We start from the raw sequence: 15797 nt of genomic DNA, 5'->3' as shown, positions 1-15797 counted from the left end.
CCTGGTAGATGCCACTTTATTCCCTCTGGGAAGTCATTCTCTATAATTGGCCATGCACGACCTTGCATGAACACATTTAATTAAAAAAAAAAAAAATAGTTTAGCCACATTAGAGAAAACTCTCTGTTGTTTTTTCAAAAAGTACCCTAAAATTGTAACTCAGGTCTTTTCAACTCTGTCAAGGAGTAAAAGGGGGAGAGCTGTCCAACAAGGATTCACCAAAGTGCCTGGTTTCCTCTGCAAATCATTTGTGCCTGCAGTACAGTCCTGAAGTCAGCAAGGATCCAGTAAGGAGCAGTCGAGTAACTGTGGAGATGGGCTGCAGTAACAGAACACTTTTCCATTGCAGGACAACTGCAGGCCATTGCCAGTATGTCTCAGCAGGCCCTCTCCCAGGGTCGGCTGATCCAAACACACTAGCACCCCAACTATATGTTTTTTTCTTTATCATCAGGTCTAGTCCCTGTGCAGAGCTAGTAAAGAGGCATATTCATCGTCCCCATTTATGGGTTTGCATGATGAACATGCAGCTTTCTGTAAAAAGCTAGGTGCTTAAATCTGTGATGAGGAGATGCAATCTGGAAAGATCCATTTATCTGCCAGGATGTGCTGTACTGCATCTGTAACTAGGCAGATTTATAGTCAAAAGCACATTCACACTGGTGAGGCCTTGCTGGTGGAGTGGAACATTTCAAAGTTATCTTTAAATGAAGTAAAAAAAAAAAAGGAATTTCTGTGAAACAAAAGCATATTCCTGTAGGAGACAGGAGTTAAGAAATGAGCAGTTGGCTTAATTAAATCGGTCATCAGGACTGGAGATTGTAGAAGGCTTTGGGGGAGAATATGCGATTCATGGTGTAATTCTACTTAAGAAAGAAAATGTAAAATCAATAATGTCATTTCAAGTCTGTATTTACTTCAGGGAGGGGAAGCCAAGGACAGGATATGTCAATGATTTGGAATCTGCTTAGAGAAAACCTGCCAGAAGATAGTTTAACATAACAGTTGCTAACCAGAAAACCCCAGGAAGCAAAGCTGATGTTTTTATATCATGCTCATGTTATTGTTTGATTTATCTGTGTCTATTTGCAAATAGAGTAAGGAATTTGTTGAATAATTCATTTTTTTCTTTTTCTCCTTCTGATTTAACTATTGTTGAATTATTTCAGAGTGGCTGCAAACTCCTTCCATGCCTGGTGATAAGGAGTGACCCTGAAGGTTTGGCATTCATATCTTCACTGCTGGGGCCTGTGAGAGGTGTTGGTCTCAGGGAGACACCTTCCTGACAGAAACTAACTGCGGCAGGACAGTGAGCAGAGAAGTCAAAACACAGTTTCCCTGAAACTTTATTAAGCATGCCATGTTGAGAAGAAGGAAGAGGATGGCTTTGATGGTCTACAGGCTGAGGCATACTGAAGTAGTGCGTCATCAGCATCTCATGTGGCGACTCTTTGAATTCCTAGTGCCACATTGAAAACACTTCCAACAACACAAATTCTTTATCTGATGACACAGTAGTGCTGTTTTTGCAGCTTTTTTGACAAAGTTCAAGCCACTGAGGACAATGAAATGGAGGTAAGAATTGCCAAAAGAATATATACAGACACTCTCCCAGGCTTTGCCTCCTTTTTGCAAAAGCAACAAAATGGGACATGAAGAAGTTTCCAAAAGCTCAGTTTTGAACCAACCATATCGAAGTAAATCAAAATTGTCACTGGTTTATTTTAACAGGCTACCTTATGAACTGAGTCTGTTTGAGAGTGGCTATATGTCCTGTCAGTCTCCCGTGCTTCAGGAGCAAAAGAGAAATGACAGGGTAACCTGTCCAGCCATCAAAGGTTAATCTGGAACAAATGCCTTTTAATGTCATTTGTGCCAAGATGGCATTTAAGCCAAAAAATAAGGTGCTTTGAACTTCCCAAACTGATCACTGCTAAAAAGTCTGCCAGTTTTTACGAAACAGGTGGCAGCATGTGCTCGGTTATGTGATTAAAGATTCATCCCCATGAACACAAAGGAGCACAGAGGCAGCATGGCACATGAGGGAGCCCCAATAGCCTAAATTAGAGCAATGAGTTCCTCCCAGGACTGTCACAGGAGAGTGATCATGGTCTGGGGGCAAAACCAGAGGCTTTCTCAATCACCTTACAAACTGAAATGGGATTGCTGTCTACGGGGTTATGGGATTAACCCCGGTCATTATTGGGTGCAGGGGAAGAACATTACACAAGATTTTATTGTGAGGTGTTTAGGAGAGGAAAAAGGTGGAGAAAGGGAGGGATTGTGTGGTTTAGGGAGGAGCAAAGGTGTAAAAGTAGAGAGATAAGGGCATAAAAGGGACCAGTCATATGTAAACAGGTCAGTACACTCTTCTGGCCATGCCCTGTGCCTGATCACCACAGTCAATCCTGTAGTCTCATTAAACTCTTAACTATTTTCCTGGGAGAAGGAGCTCTCTATACTTTGTGCATGTGGAGATCCGAGTGCCAGCAACTGGAGTCCGACCACAGGTCATAGGGGCCCACATGTCCACGGTGCCAGCAACTGGAGAGACTGCAGCACATGCACATTGTGTGTGTATGTCAGTGTGTGCTCACTAACGAACATCACGCTGACTAATAGGACAAGAGGCTTGGGAGGCAAGTTGTGAGTTGAAGCAGCTTGTGAGTCTGCGCCAAATACTGGATATACCAGTTGGCTACTGGAGGGACCAGAGGGGTTCAAGACAGCTATTGGAGAGACCGTGGGACCTGGGGTTGACTACTCACGTCCTAAGTCAGGACCAGTGACTAGGGAAACCAGTCTGTGCGTGTGTCTCTGTGTGTGAGGCAACTGGAAGACCAGAGGATTCAGAGGCCAGCTGCTGGGTAGACTAAATGGCTAAGGCCATTAACTGGAGGGATCCACAGTGTTTGTGTGTGTTTGTTTGTGTGTGCACACACGTGTGTGCGCACATGTGTTGCTGTGTGTAAGGGGGGCTCTGTATCAGCAGCTGGAGCGGAGCTGTGGGCCGAGGGGCTTATATGTCCACGTGCCAGCCACTAGGTAGACCTGGGATCCAGAGGCAGCTACTAGATAGATTGAGGTGCTGGAGGGCTCCATACTGTATTTATGAATGTACACATTGTACACACGTATATGTAGTTTCCACTAACAGGCTTTCATCCTGATCAGCCAGAGGGAGGAACAGGATGAGGCCATTGGTGCTATTTGTGTTTGTATGAGTGCTGTGTTTTCTGTCTGCGTTGACCTGTGTGACCTGTGTCATACAGCCATCTGTGTACATATATATATATATATAATGTGTGTATGTGTGCCCATTGGGAGTACACGCTCCACCTCCTTACTGGCTGGACTTGGGAGCTGCAGCAGCCTTGCCTCTATTGGGCTGCTGGATTTGGCAACTCCTAATGTTTTAATGCTGACATAAAACAACTAAACAAGCAACTAAAAAGAACTTGACTGCTAAGTTCAGTGCCTCTGAGATTGTCATAGATTATTGAAGTGGGTATTGGCCAAGTTTAACTAAGATGATTTTGGAACAAAATAAAAATCAAAATAAAAGGAGCAAGTGGTATATTGTACTGTCCCACTGAGACAGAATATATAAATTTCCCAGGCTCCCTAATGAGTGTTAAATTGACACATGAGATCAAGAGCAATGCATTTTCTACCTAGAACAAAGCCTGCATTATTAACAAATAGAGAAGTATCTTTCTGCTAGGTTATATAGAGTTTTGTCTGTACATAGTACTTTCTCCTGTGGTGGACTATTTTAACACTGGATATTTTGGAGCAAAAAAGAAAGACTAGAAAAAGAAATGGAGGGTTACTATTTTGCAGCTACAATGTTGGGGGCTCTGTGCAAATTGTATGCATTATCATCATCAATTTCATGAAAATTCAATGGGTAATCATGTGTCCTTGTTACTTTCTAGGCTAAAAAATAAATAACTTAACAAAAGTGAGAAATTGCACCAAATTAATATATTCTTGTGACAAAATGGTGATGAGAACTGAAAGTCATTCACGAGACAAGCTAAAATCTGTTTTGTTCTGATGCCTTTATATGGAGCAATTACAGAAACGGATGAAATAGTTTGAAGAGAAATAACAGAAAGAAAGGAGCTGAATCTCTTCATAAAGCAAGCAATCCATTGATCCCCAGAAACTGTATATCACAAACGGAAAAGCTTGCAGCCTTGGAGAAAACAAGCCTCATTTAAATGACTACGCTAGTGAGACCAAGTCGTCCCTAGGCTTTGTCTGCACTGTGCGGTTCTGTTGGCACAACTTTGTTACATAGGAGGGAGTCAAACATCTCAACACACTCAGTAAAATCTCAGAGAACAGCAGTTAGGGCAAATAGAAGAAATCCTTTGGCAGTGGGGTTTCCCACTGATCTGGCTCCCCTGCATTAAGCCGTCAGTTCAAAATGCTGATAAATTCACGTACCTCAGGTTTTGTAGCATGGTGTAAACATGCCTGTTGTATGCCAGAAGGGAGTTCTTCTAAGATGGCTATGGTGGAAACGTCCATGCATTACAGAGAGAGATATGTCCAGAGGAAACAGGTCACCTTCAGAGTCAGGGTAATTGTAGAGGAGAGGACTCATTTCTTGTACCAATCACAGACCCCGAGTCTCCTCCCAGATTAATACCCAAATGATTAAGAGTATGGATACCTATCTCTCTTTTTTTGTGGACACTGGAAGACACACATCAACAGGAAGGTGTGGGAAGCTCTTCATCCTTTTTTTCCTTTTCTAGGATCAAACTATTAAACTTTTCACAGGTGGTTGAATTGCGTGTTATCCTCATTTTTCTGGGCACACACTGTGAAACTCTGGAGCCTGATTTGCACAGGTGCAGAGCACACACAGCTGCAAGTGAAGTCAATGAAAGCTGTGGTGTGAACACATGAAATGCTCTATAATTCTAAGTTGAAATGCATTTTTAACATTGTAAAGCCATATATTGAGCTGCTTTACTGAATTTTTCAGGGGTAAGGAAATCATGAGCCAGAGCCAGACGCCTGGAATAAAATCTTTCATGAAAAACTATTGAAATTTGGCAAAATTATATATAATGAAAACCCAGTCTTCGAACAAATGGAAAGTGTCAAGCGAACTTAGGGAAAGGTAATGCAATCCCAGCCAGATTTATGATAATTATTTTCAGAATCCCTATTGTTCATTATAAAAACCTTTCCAATATGGCAGAAAAAGTTTGGAATCAACTAACAGAAGCTTATTTTCAATTCACGATTAATGACTGAGATGTTTTTCTTCCAAATACTAAAAGCACTTACAAGGTAAGAGGCTAATTGACTGTCTAATTTACATCAGTTAATGGTATTTTGCAGGTACTTAAGTTTAAAGAGACCACATTCATTTTGCTCTGTCCAACACTTTGGGAGCCTTATATTCTCTGTTAATGGAAACTGCATTAATTGAAGAGAGAAGAATATAACCTTTTTCAAGGTGAGAAGCAATTAGCAGCATGTTTAAATTATGGAATAGATTTTTTATTTTCTCGTTTAATTACCATTTATACTTTTGAGCCTCCTTCAAAAGAGTGACCATTTGTTTGATTGTATGTGATGCGATCTGTGTGACATCACCTTGCAAGCTGAGCAGAACAGTCAGAAGAAAATCCTTATGCATACTGCAGAATTTGAAAATGTGGAATACACATACACATAAGGCTGTCATTTCAGCTTTGCTAAAAGAAAATGGATACTGATAGAACATCACTTTGGAGAAAGGAGTTAAAAAATGACCTCTTGGTGAACTGACTGTACAAGAGCTTTTTCTTTAGTTTACATGGCTGCTTTACAGTCTGTGAAGAATTAGTTACACCCAAAGAACTACGGAATCAAAATCACAGAGGGAAGCACCCACAAATCAAAGCCCCATTCTAAGCTCCCTTGAGGTTGCAGTTGAAATTAAAATTCTGTTTCCATATTGAATGGAACGTTGCTCAGATTTGATGGAAGAAACACACTAAGTGGGCACTGCCTGACCATCATTGCTTAAAGTGGCCAGTCTTACAGCCATTTTCCTCTACAACGAATTGTTTGGCAAGTGTTTTTCAGATAATATTCGAGGAAACGGACAGAAAATATAATAGAAAAGGGGGATAAAACACATCAGAGGAAAATGAACTATCTACCTAACAGAGTGCAAATTTGTACCAGTGGAGCAAACTAGAAATACCCACTTTGCAGTAGAGGTATGCAGTGTTATTTTAGTGGCACGGAATCTTTTATGCATCGGTGCCTGAAAGGGAACAAAATAGGAAAGGAAGACAATAATGCATGCTCATGCACTTTTTAAATCCAAAGCTCCAAGGCTGGATTGGACAGATAAATGCCTTTAAGACATACCCATTAGTTACATGTATGTGAACAGAAAGTTTTTATGCTCTATGGAAGTATGATGATTTTGGAGCATGTATTTTACATAGGAATAGCATTTTGTTGCTGTTTGCAGGAACATAGACTTTGATCAGATTTTGTTTCGATGAAGGTCATAGGATCATCTGTTTAAATTTACTTTTGGAGGAAGCAAAGTGACTATGGACAAACGAAAAGGTATTTGCTGCTTTCTCTAGTATAATTTCTCTTTCTTTCTAAATTTGGTCGGATTTCATGGCAGCAAAGGTCATATAATCATATACAATGTAACAAATTCAGGAGGGAGGAGTAATTACAATGGGAAGGGAAGAAAATAGCTTTCATTTGTCCATGTAGTCACTCCACTGACGTGGCATATTGGGTAGCACTTTCTCAGTTTTGGGAAATTGTTGCTCTGGTCTCAGAAGAAAAGGTGCTTTGGTGTAGTCTGGAGGTTTCTCCTAAAGAAGATAAAGTATTATCAGATCTATTGGTGAGAATGTGTGAGCAGATTTTGGAGTATCAGTGCAAAACATAGACAAAATAATTCACGTATTTGGGACCCAGTTTAGCTAAAATTCCCTCGACTCCATTTTGGCAGGTGTGTTTTTGGTGCTCAATCATCCTATAGTCTCACTGTGAGCCTTGTTGTCTTTGCTAGGGGTTCGGGAAGTCCAAGGCTCATTTTACTTTAAAAAGTGAAGGTGGAAAATATTCCTGCTGCCTTCCTCCAGCTTGTGTTTCTATCTCTCCATGTCAAAACTGAAGTATTTGTTTTTTGGCATGCTGGCCTTTGGTTTCCAGTGCTTCCAAAGCCAGATTAGTAATACTGACTGACTGCTGTGCTGAGCAGCTAGAGGGGATCTGCAGTCTTCTTCCTCAGATAGCTGCTAGATCCCCATACTCAGCACAACCTCCACGCTTTTTCACAAAGAGCTAACGTCTGGAGCCTTGAGCCTTCCACAGCTGGTAACATGGAAGGTGGTGGAAGAATAAGCCTTGTAATCTTGTAGTCACAGCGAATGGGAAGGAAAAGTGCCCAAAGAAGAATGAAGAATAGTCTCCCTGAATTCCTTCTTCCCCTAGCACTCTGGTATTGAGTCACAAAGAAGGACATCTACTTCTTAGTGCTGGTACATTCTCCCTAACTGCGGAGAGAGAAGTTTGCATGTCCAGGCTGCCTCAGATCTTCTCAGCAGTGATGTGATGGGTGGTTCTGGGCTTTGTTGTAGGCCTGCATCAACTCTGTGTCCCCACAAACACGGGTCTGGTTCATATGTGCTCATTTCTTCTGCGACTAAGAGCAGAGAGGTCATTCCTTCTCTGTTCATCATCTTCTTGTGCCACTAAGAGCATCTAAAAAATCAGCTGGGCAGAATCAGCACCCACAGTGTGAGGACTGGGTGCAAAGCTGGTGCTCAACTTTCCCCACCTTGTTTTCTTCCACCTGAGCCAGAGCCACAGCCAGAGCCAGAGCAGCCTTACTGCCTCTTTTGCTGGGAGATGGGCCCCAGGTGATGGGCTTTTTGGCAGCCCAAGAAACTTCCTTCAGCTTTTGTTTGCTCGATCCCAGCCTCCTGGGCAGACCATGCTGTGAGCTCTCTAGGCTCTACCAGGTGCAAAGTTAGGTTGGGAGCAAAACGGATGGCATACTTTAGCTCATGGGCAATAGCTGCATAACTTTACATTACCCAGTTAACTCCCCCATTTAGGAATATAGCCTGGGACTGTAATTCTTGAAAGCCTACTGTATGTTGTCTATTGAGAAACTCGGACTCCACATTTCATCCATCAGTTTGCTGTTCTGTAAAGCTCCTGACTTTGCTTTTCTCTAAAGCCAGCACTGGCAGGTAGAGGTTTTTTGTGAGATAAATAAATTGTATGGATTTTGAATGCTTCCTGGTCAGTAGATCATTCTCTCAATTTAAAAACACAAGAAGTCATTTGAAGGGAAAATGTAGGCAGTACAAAACTTTTTTTTTCCAAAGTGTGATTGAACTGTGGACTCCTTTTCCCAGGAAATTATTGAGACCAAAAATGTGACAACATAAGAAAAAATATTGCCAAATTACAGCATCAGTAAGAAATACTTGAAGCTTACATAATTGATATTAGCAAATTTTAGAAGGGGCATTAAACTGTGTGCTGTATTCTGCAGCCACTCTGGAGCAAGGGGAAACTCATGCATATGGATATACATGTTGCAGATTATCCTGCGTTTTACTTTTGTGGGGTTCATTATACTTCATTTTTGGAAACATAAAATGTATTAAATCTAACCTGCTGACGACAACTGTTATGTTTCTTTGCTGGGGACTTCATTGGAACTTAGTTGTTCTCTCTTTCCTGTGAGTCTTGAATACTTTTTAATGCTTCCTTTGGTCTTTTTAAGCAATAAAGAGAGTTGTTACAGTTATTTTCAGACTCCCTGTGAAATGTAAAGAACAATTGGAAGAAAGGACCCAGCTGGCAGAGGGACTAATGGGAAGAAGGAGCAGTGCTACTTTATTTGTTTGTTATTACTCAGTAGCCTTGAACTCACCTTTTATGTATGTTAACTTATCTGCTCTTCTGTCTTTAGACAATACTGATATTCTGACAAATATTTCAGTGATAAACGGAACATTCCTTCAAGTGTAAAAGTAATGTTAAATCACTTGAAAAGGAATACTCTTCAAATGTTTTGGATTCCTTAATACTTGAAAATGCCATAGAATTAACAAAAGATACACCCTCACTGTAAGCATTTCACTGGGCAGTTTTTCAAATTAATGCAGTTTAACTATTACATTAACTTAATGGCTATTTTCCCCTACTTTAACCATGTTAAATGTGCCGGCAATAATGAGCTTCTAATGCTGTCTCTTTCAAGTCTCAGAGGCATCTTTAGAGCTCTGCTTATCTCCTGGATCATAAAGCTGCATAATTTAGTATTCAAACAATTCATTTAAAACTGAAACACTTTGAATTACCGTAAAATTAATCAGAAAAAAGAAATCTTAACATACTAGTTCTGTTTATTTCTATTTAGCAAATTTGAAAGTAAGATGAATAAAACTTTACAGTAATCTTCTGTTTTCTACTTATGAATCAGCTACTATATGCACAAATATATCTAAACCTTTAAGAGGTATTTTGAAAACCTCTAGCAAAAAGTTCCACATGGCTAGTAAACTAAGATAATTATTTTGATGGAACAAACCTTTTAGATTGTTCCATACCATTAATTTAAATAGAAACACCTTTAAAATAAATTGGCATTTCTCATGTATTTCCAGATCTTGCAAGGCACAGGGATAGTTGATGTACATAATCGGAACTGCCATGCCATTAAGGGACTATGTTCTAATTATTCTGCAACTCACAGCACCATACCACTTAACATTTTAAAATATTTCTGGGCATAAGCTGTGTTTCATTTCCTTTGTTCTGCTGCTTTGTGGATTTGTTTCACGTTGGCTGGACTATTGATAACCAAGCAAGGAACTAATAAGAAGAAACTGAATTTAGTTCTTACGCGTGTCAATAAGATATTGATCCAATAAAAGGCTGAGATGCCTAATGTAGTTGAGTACCTAATTTGGGTACCCACATGTCACTTGTAAACTGGGTGCCAGATTTAGGCACCTAGGTCACACAAATTCCTCGGGAGATCTGGTTATCAAAGTGAGCCTTGTATTGTCTTTCTTTAGATGCCTATACCTCATTTAGTCTCCCTTTATAATCAAGAGAGGTGTGGGACACAAGTCATCTGAGCAATTTTAGGATGATTATAGGTGTCTACATTTGGCCAAGTGAATCCCTTTCCAAGATTCTCATTCTCTCCACTGAGAGAGCTGCTTACTTACTAGAACCAAAAGGGATCTGTAAGAAATCCAGTCCCCGCCCCTAAGCTAGGCTATGTAAATCATGGCAGCAGCAACTCCGCCCGCTCTGAATCAGAGTCTGGATTTTCCTCTTCCAACTATTTCAAAGAACTGAGCAGGTTGCGTTTCTCCCAGGGCTCTTGCTCTTTTGTTTTTTCTGTTCAAATTTATCCAGTTCATGGTTTATATGACATAAGGAATCTGGACTCCTGCTTTTCCAGCTGAATGTCCTAACACTTAAGCTGCAAAATCATAGCTTTTTTTCTTGTCATGCACGTGTGCTTTCCTTCTGTCCTAGGCATTCCTTGCTGTGACTTTCACAGGAGAGGTGGAGAATGCTTCATTCCCAGGCTAAGTTGAGGAACTTACTCTGCTGGGGAGAGCTGTTGACTGGAAATCTCTCTGAGTTAGGAGGCAGATTGTGGGTCTCTCACTTCATATACGATTGCTCTAATTTTTTGGCAGCTATACATTAAGTGCAGGTACAATTCTCCTTTCTTTACATTTTGAAAAGAAAGCGGATATGCATTTTGTTAGTGGCCTGATGCTGGTAATTTCTGTGGGGCTTGGTGAGAATGCATTTACCAGATGATCTTCCTGCTCTGGGACATGGGAGCATGCCATGTAGTTTTCAGCTCTCAGATGGGCTTGGGTGGGAACATGGTCTCTAGCTGCTCAGATTAAGGCACTTTCCGCAATATACAGAAGCTGGATGTGGACACAAAGGCTATATCTGTCTTGCTAAATAAAATGGAGGTAAAAACACTCTCTAGTCCTCAGGCCAAGTGGCACAGACTGGTTGTATCTACCCTACATAAACTTATCTCTGTGCTCTATGTGGTGTTACTTTAACATAATTATTGCTTCATACAGAGGAGTTTTTTTAGTTCAAAGCATCTAAAATAACTTGAGGGCTGAATTACTGCCCTTGGTATGGTGTTTTAATATCATAAGACTATGAGTATGTATTGCATGCTCTGCTTATGTGCATCAGAGAATTACAGAATTGATGAGGCTGGGAGGCACTGTGGAGATCCTCTAGTTCAACCCCCTGCTCAAAGCACAGTCACCTAGAGCAGGTTGCTCAGGGCTGTATCCCATCCAGTTGTACATATCTCCAAAGAAGGAGACTCCATGATCTCTCTGGGCAACGTGTTACAGTGTTTGACCACCCTTATGATAAAAAAAGTTTTTTTCTTAGGTTTAAATAGAATTTTCTGTATTTCAGTTTGTGACTGTTGCCTCTTGTCCATTTAGCTGGCACCACTGAGAGAGTCTGGCTCTATCTTCTTTATTCCCCCCATCAGGCATTTATACACATTGATAAGACCTCCCCCCTCCCCCTTGCACCTTCTCTATTTGTTGGAGTATATGGAAGTTTGAAGATGCAAAACCATTATGGGATAATGTTGGAGGACAGTGAAATGTGGAGGTTCCCAAACTTGGCATAGTACCTGGTAGATAACATGTCCGAACAGATACCATGTTCGGACATTGTCTAGCAGACTGCCAGTTGATATTGGCCAACATGCAGCATGACACCAGTGAAGTAGTAGATCAGCAGCCCTGGGGTTGAACTTGGTCCCTGACCCTGCTTTATTTGGCAGCAAAAATGCAGCCATGGAACACTTTCTGGTTAAAGAGCAGCATCTGTGAAGCCCCTCCAGGGTTAGCTGATAGCTGGGCAAACTTCTGGATTTCAATTTTGTATGTTTTATATCAGATGGTATACACAACCAACTTCAGCCACAGAAAACTTAGATATCTGACCTAAGCTGAACATCTGTGCTTCCTCTAAAGTTCCTTTCTAACATTGCCTACCATCCTATTTGTGTTTTTCACTTGTACTGAGCTGCAAGGTCTCTTCCAAGAAAGGTAAAAGCTAATCTAAACACCATCATTTTAGAGCTTAAGTGTACTAGTTTTCCTAAAATGCCATCTTTTGAAAGTGTTCATTTTTGAGCTTTTAAATTTCCCATAAAGAAATCAAATGGAACTATTGCAGGATAGCTGGCATGCGAAACACTGTTATTTGTTCAATCTCAGTGGTTTATATGTGGTCAGATAGCTGCTGCAGTGTTACTGTATGATCTAGATATGCTGATCTAGATACGTAAGATCTAGACTATTTACTTCTGCTACATGGGAGGAGTTGCGAGGCTAACTTGACTGATGTTTCTAAACAGCAATCCTGTGAAACCTGTTTTGGAGACCTTGCCGTAGAGAAGTACAAGTAGATTTGTCATCATGCATGTTAAACATGCTCTCAGAAGACCATGTATTTAGCAGATATTCCTCTCCCACTTTTTTTCTGTCTATCTATCTCATGTCTTAGTTATTCTAAATCACGAATGAGTATCTGGGCAACTGATTAATTACCCTCACGAAGAAGTATTTGATGGTCTGTACATTCTGCAGACTGTGACATTTGGTTGAATCAAATGTACGCTTTATACTGCAACTTTCTGTCAGGATTTTTATTATTTCTGTAGCACGGTTTGACCATGGAGATGTCATATATTTCATCTTGTTCAATTCAATAAGCTTTTTTTTTCAGAGACTGACACTGATTAATTACATGTAATTACAAATGATAAGGATGTTATAGAGGTGAGAAAAAACAGTACCATGAGATTTGCTGGGTGATTTTTTTGCCTTAAATTTGAGGCAGTAAACAATGGTAACAGCAGGTTCATTAAGGGAATCAGTACTTTTATGGGCAGTTAAATACTAATTGTAAAGATTGTTGGATTCAAGCCGAATTGTATCGTTTTTTCAATTAGAAGAACAGCTAAGGATATCAGTTTTAGAGGAACCATATCCTTCAGCTAGCAACATCAGTTTTAGAGGGACCACATCATTTTACATACTGCACAATTAGAGATTTGACACCCAGGATGCTTGCAGTCAACATCAACATCCTGGCATTACTTACATGTGATAAGCTATAAGAAGCACTCATTTTCTTTGTTTCACTTTGCTTGTCCCTTGTAGTTTTGACCTACCTTTTTATTTCCTTATCATTTGAACTTAAAGCTTTGTTTTAACTATGTATCTGTAAGATAAAGAAAGAGCTGAGATTCTCTATTTTTCATTGAAGTTATACATTCATAAAGTAAACAAAAGTGGCTGTTATGGGTGAACTGCTGACTGTCCTTCTCATCAGTGCCCTTAATCACATCTTCAATAAAATGACCCATTTTTCACTTCAGTTTTGCTAGTTTTTCTCATTATCTCCAACTTACCATCCATACAATATGCTCAAGGCAGAGGATTTGAGGAATATCAATGTTGTGCAGAAAAAAGTGAGTGAGTTGCATCAACATTATTTCCTGGCCACTAAAGATGGATGCAAATTGGAATTTCAGCCCTGTCATGTATTCCTACCTTTGTTTGGTCCCAAACAGGAATAAAAAGTCAAAATACATTCGGGTTTTCAAAGGATGGAAATTTTACAAATATCTGTTTTAAAATGTTAAAACCTTATCTTTTGATTGGGAAAAAAGTGTTGAAAATTCCCACATGGGCTAGTGTCCATCAGGTTTGATTCTTTCTTTTTCAGAAATGAAAATACATTCCTTTGACCTGTTTTCTCTGATACAAACACAGCAGGGAATGGGAAATTAAATAAAATAAAGGAACTAACTAAGAAGAAGTCAAAACAGAACACTGCATATACAATTCTTTGCCCAAGGAGAAAATGACAGAGAGAATGGATAATATATGACTGAAATTAGTCAGACTGCTTAATGCACCACTGGAATCTGCTTTTACATGACAACCGTGGGGGCACTAGAAGAACCTATAAAGCAAAGTATTTCACTTTGTATTGTTGAATATAATTGAAACATTGTGTTTGGTTTTCATTTGTTATTGAGATGCCGCTATGGCTATGTCTGCTTAAGTAAGTAATTTGATGAGATCAATAGATAAAAGCAGTTGGTGCTCAGGACCTCACAGCCACACCATATGTGGCTTGAGAGTTTTACTATGAACTGAATTTAGTCAGGTCCTGACTACTAAGGTTAGTGCTAAGTAACACAAGAAAAGTAGCTTGGGTTTTGGGATCTTTTTTAAACTTTTTTTTTGGGGGGGATCAGCAAATGTTGATGGATATGAGACAAAAGTAATTGCAGGAAAGTGATCATTTGAGAAGCTTTGCTTTTCAATTTTTTTTATACATATGCATTTCCAAACTGCTGATGTGCTCAGCTTTGGCTTGTTATCGCCCAGGAAAGGTGATAGTGGGCTGCTCTGTAAGGGCTGAGGAGCTGGGAGCAGAGGGTGACCACAAGGCTGGCAGGGCAGGGACCTCGCCACCAGGGTCACAGCCCCACTGCACCTGAGTGGGGCAGGAGCTGTAACGGCACGCCGGGTCAGCCTCGGCCAGCAGCCTGGTGACTGCCAGGCACCAGTGGCAACAGGGCAGGTGCCGGGTCAAGCCAGGAAGTCATCAGCAAGGTCAGGGTCCCAAGCACAGCACACCTGCAGCAAGGGCAAGCCTGGAGGTGTGGGCGGCCTGAGAGGGGTGTTCTCACACCTCTTCCTCACCCTTACCTGTTTTCACAGCAGCCCGAACCAAGGCCACACAGCTGTGCCACGTCACGGCTGGCCTCCAGCAGAGGCAGCTAAACCTCTTGGCAGCTGGCAGGGGACATATAGCACAAGGGGATTGCAGATAAAGATGGTTTCAGGCTGGTCATGACAAGTAGAGTCTGCTGGTGCTCAAGACCCTGAGAACAAGGAAAGAAAGCTCCATTTTTTTTTGTCTGAAATGACCTATCCTTCTGAAATATAATTGCATGTATATTTGCAAAATGTAAAACCATGTTCGGAGATGAAAAATTAGTGCAAAAACTTTGTTTGATTTGCTTTCCTGAATGCTGTGTTTTGATTTTCAATTAACAACTTTTTCAAGGTTTTTCATTTTCTCTCACATTCAGTATGGATCCTTTTTTTTGAAATATCACAAACTAGGGAAAAGAAAACTACTTTTTGTGAAGCTCTCACAGTACGGAGACAGAAGATACTTGAGAAAGAGCTCTGGCTGTTGCTCTGTTTTCTTGCCTTACTCTGACTTTGCTTAGTCTGCCTCAAGGCATGAATTCAGAATAGTTCTTAGAGGCAAAGGCTTCTTTGAAAATCAGTGACTCAATGCACCACATTTTTATCTCATCAGGGTTACACGGAGTTATACAGAAAATTCTGGAGAAGAATCTTGAGAGAATGTTTTTTAGTAGACAGTGTGAATTTACTCTGTGAGTGGATTTCTGAAAAAAATCTCCAAATACAGCTTACTTTGCTGTGACTCAGAAACTGGGGTGCTGATTCAGGCTTTGAATAACTTAATTGCCACACATTATTATAGAACAGGTAATACAATTATGTCCCAGGTACTGCATTTTCATCTGTGACTTCTTCGTAGTTATAATAACTATGTAGACAGATGCTCTTCCTCTTCAAACAAGATTTTTCAGAGCAGTTTCAGAGCCTCTATAGACAAGGCTGTAATACAGTACGATGTACAGCTACAAG

At 40.4% G+C, this 15797-nt stretch overlaps 1 long non-coding RNA gene across 3 annotated transcripts in view; it reads left to right on the top strand.

Moving 5' to 3' along the window:
- The window catches only part of LOC138067235 (uncharacterized), a 53799-nt gene that overhangs the window by 20111 nt on the left and 17891 nt on the right, over nt 1-15797 (top strand). For 2 of the 3 annotated variants that reach the window (XR_011141099.1, XR_011141101.1), the window contains exon 3: nt 1170-9491. This is a non-coding gene — a long non-coding RNA (uncharacterized lncRNA). Of the gene's footprint in view, nt 1-1169; nt 9492-15797 lie in introns of those variants that run through there. The other variant, XR_011141100.1, reaches the window with a different exon arrangement.

The sequence above is a fragment of the Struthio camelus genome, chromosome 4 (genome assembly GCF_040807025.1).
Source record: "Struthio camelus isolate bStrCam1 chromosome 4, bStrCam1.hap1, whole genome shotgun sequence".
Lineage (NCBI taxonomy): Eukaryota > Metazoa > Chordata > Aves > Struthioniformes > Struthionidae > Struthio > Struthio camelus.
This window is presented reverse-complemented; position numbering and strand designations above follow the sequence as displayed.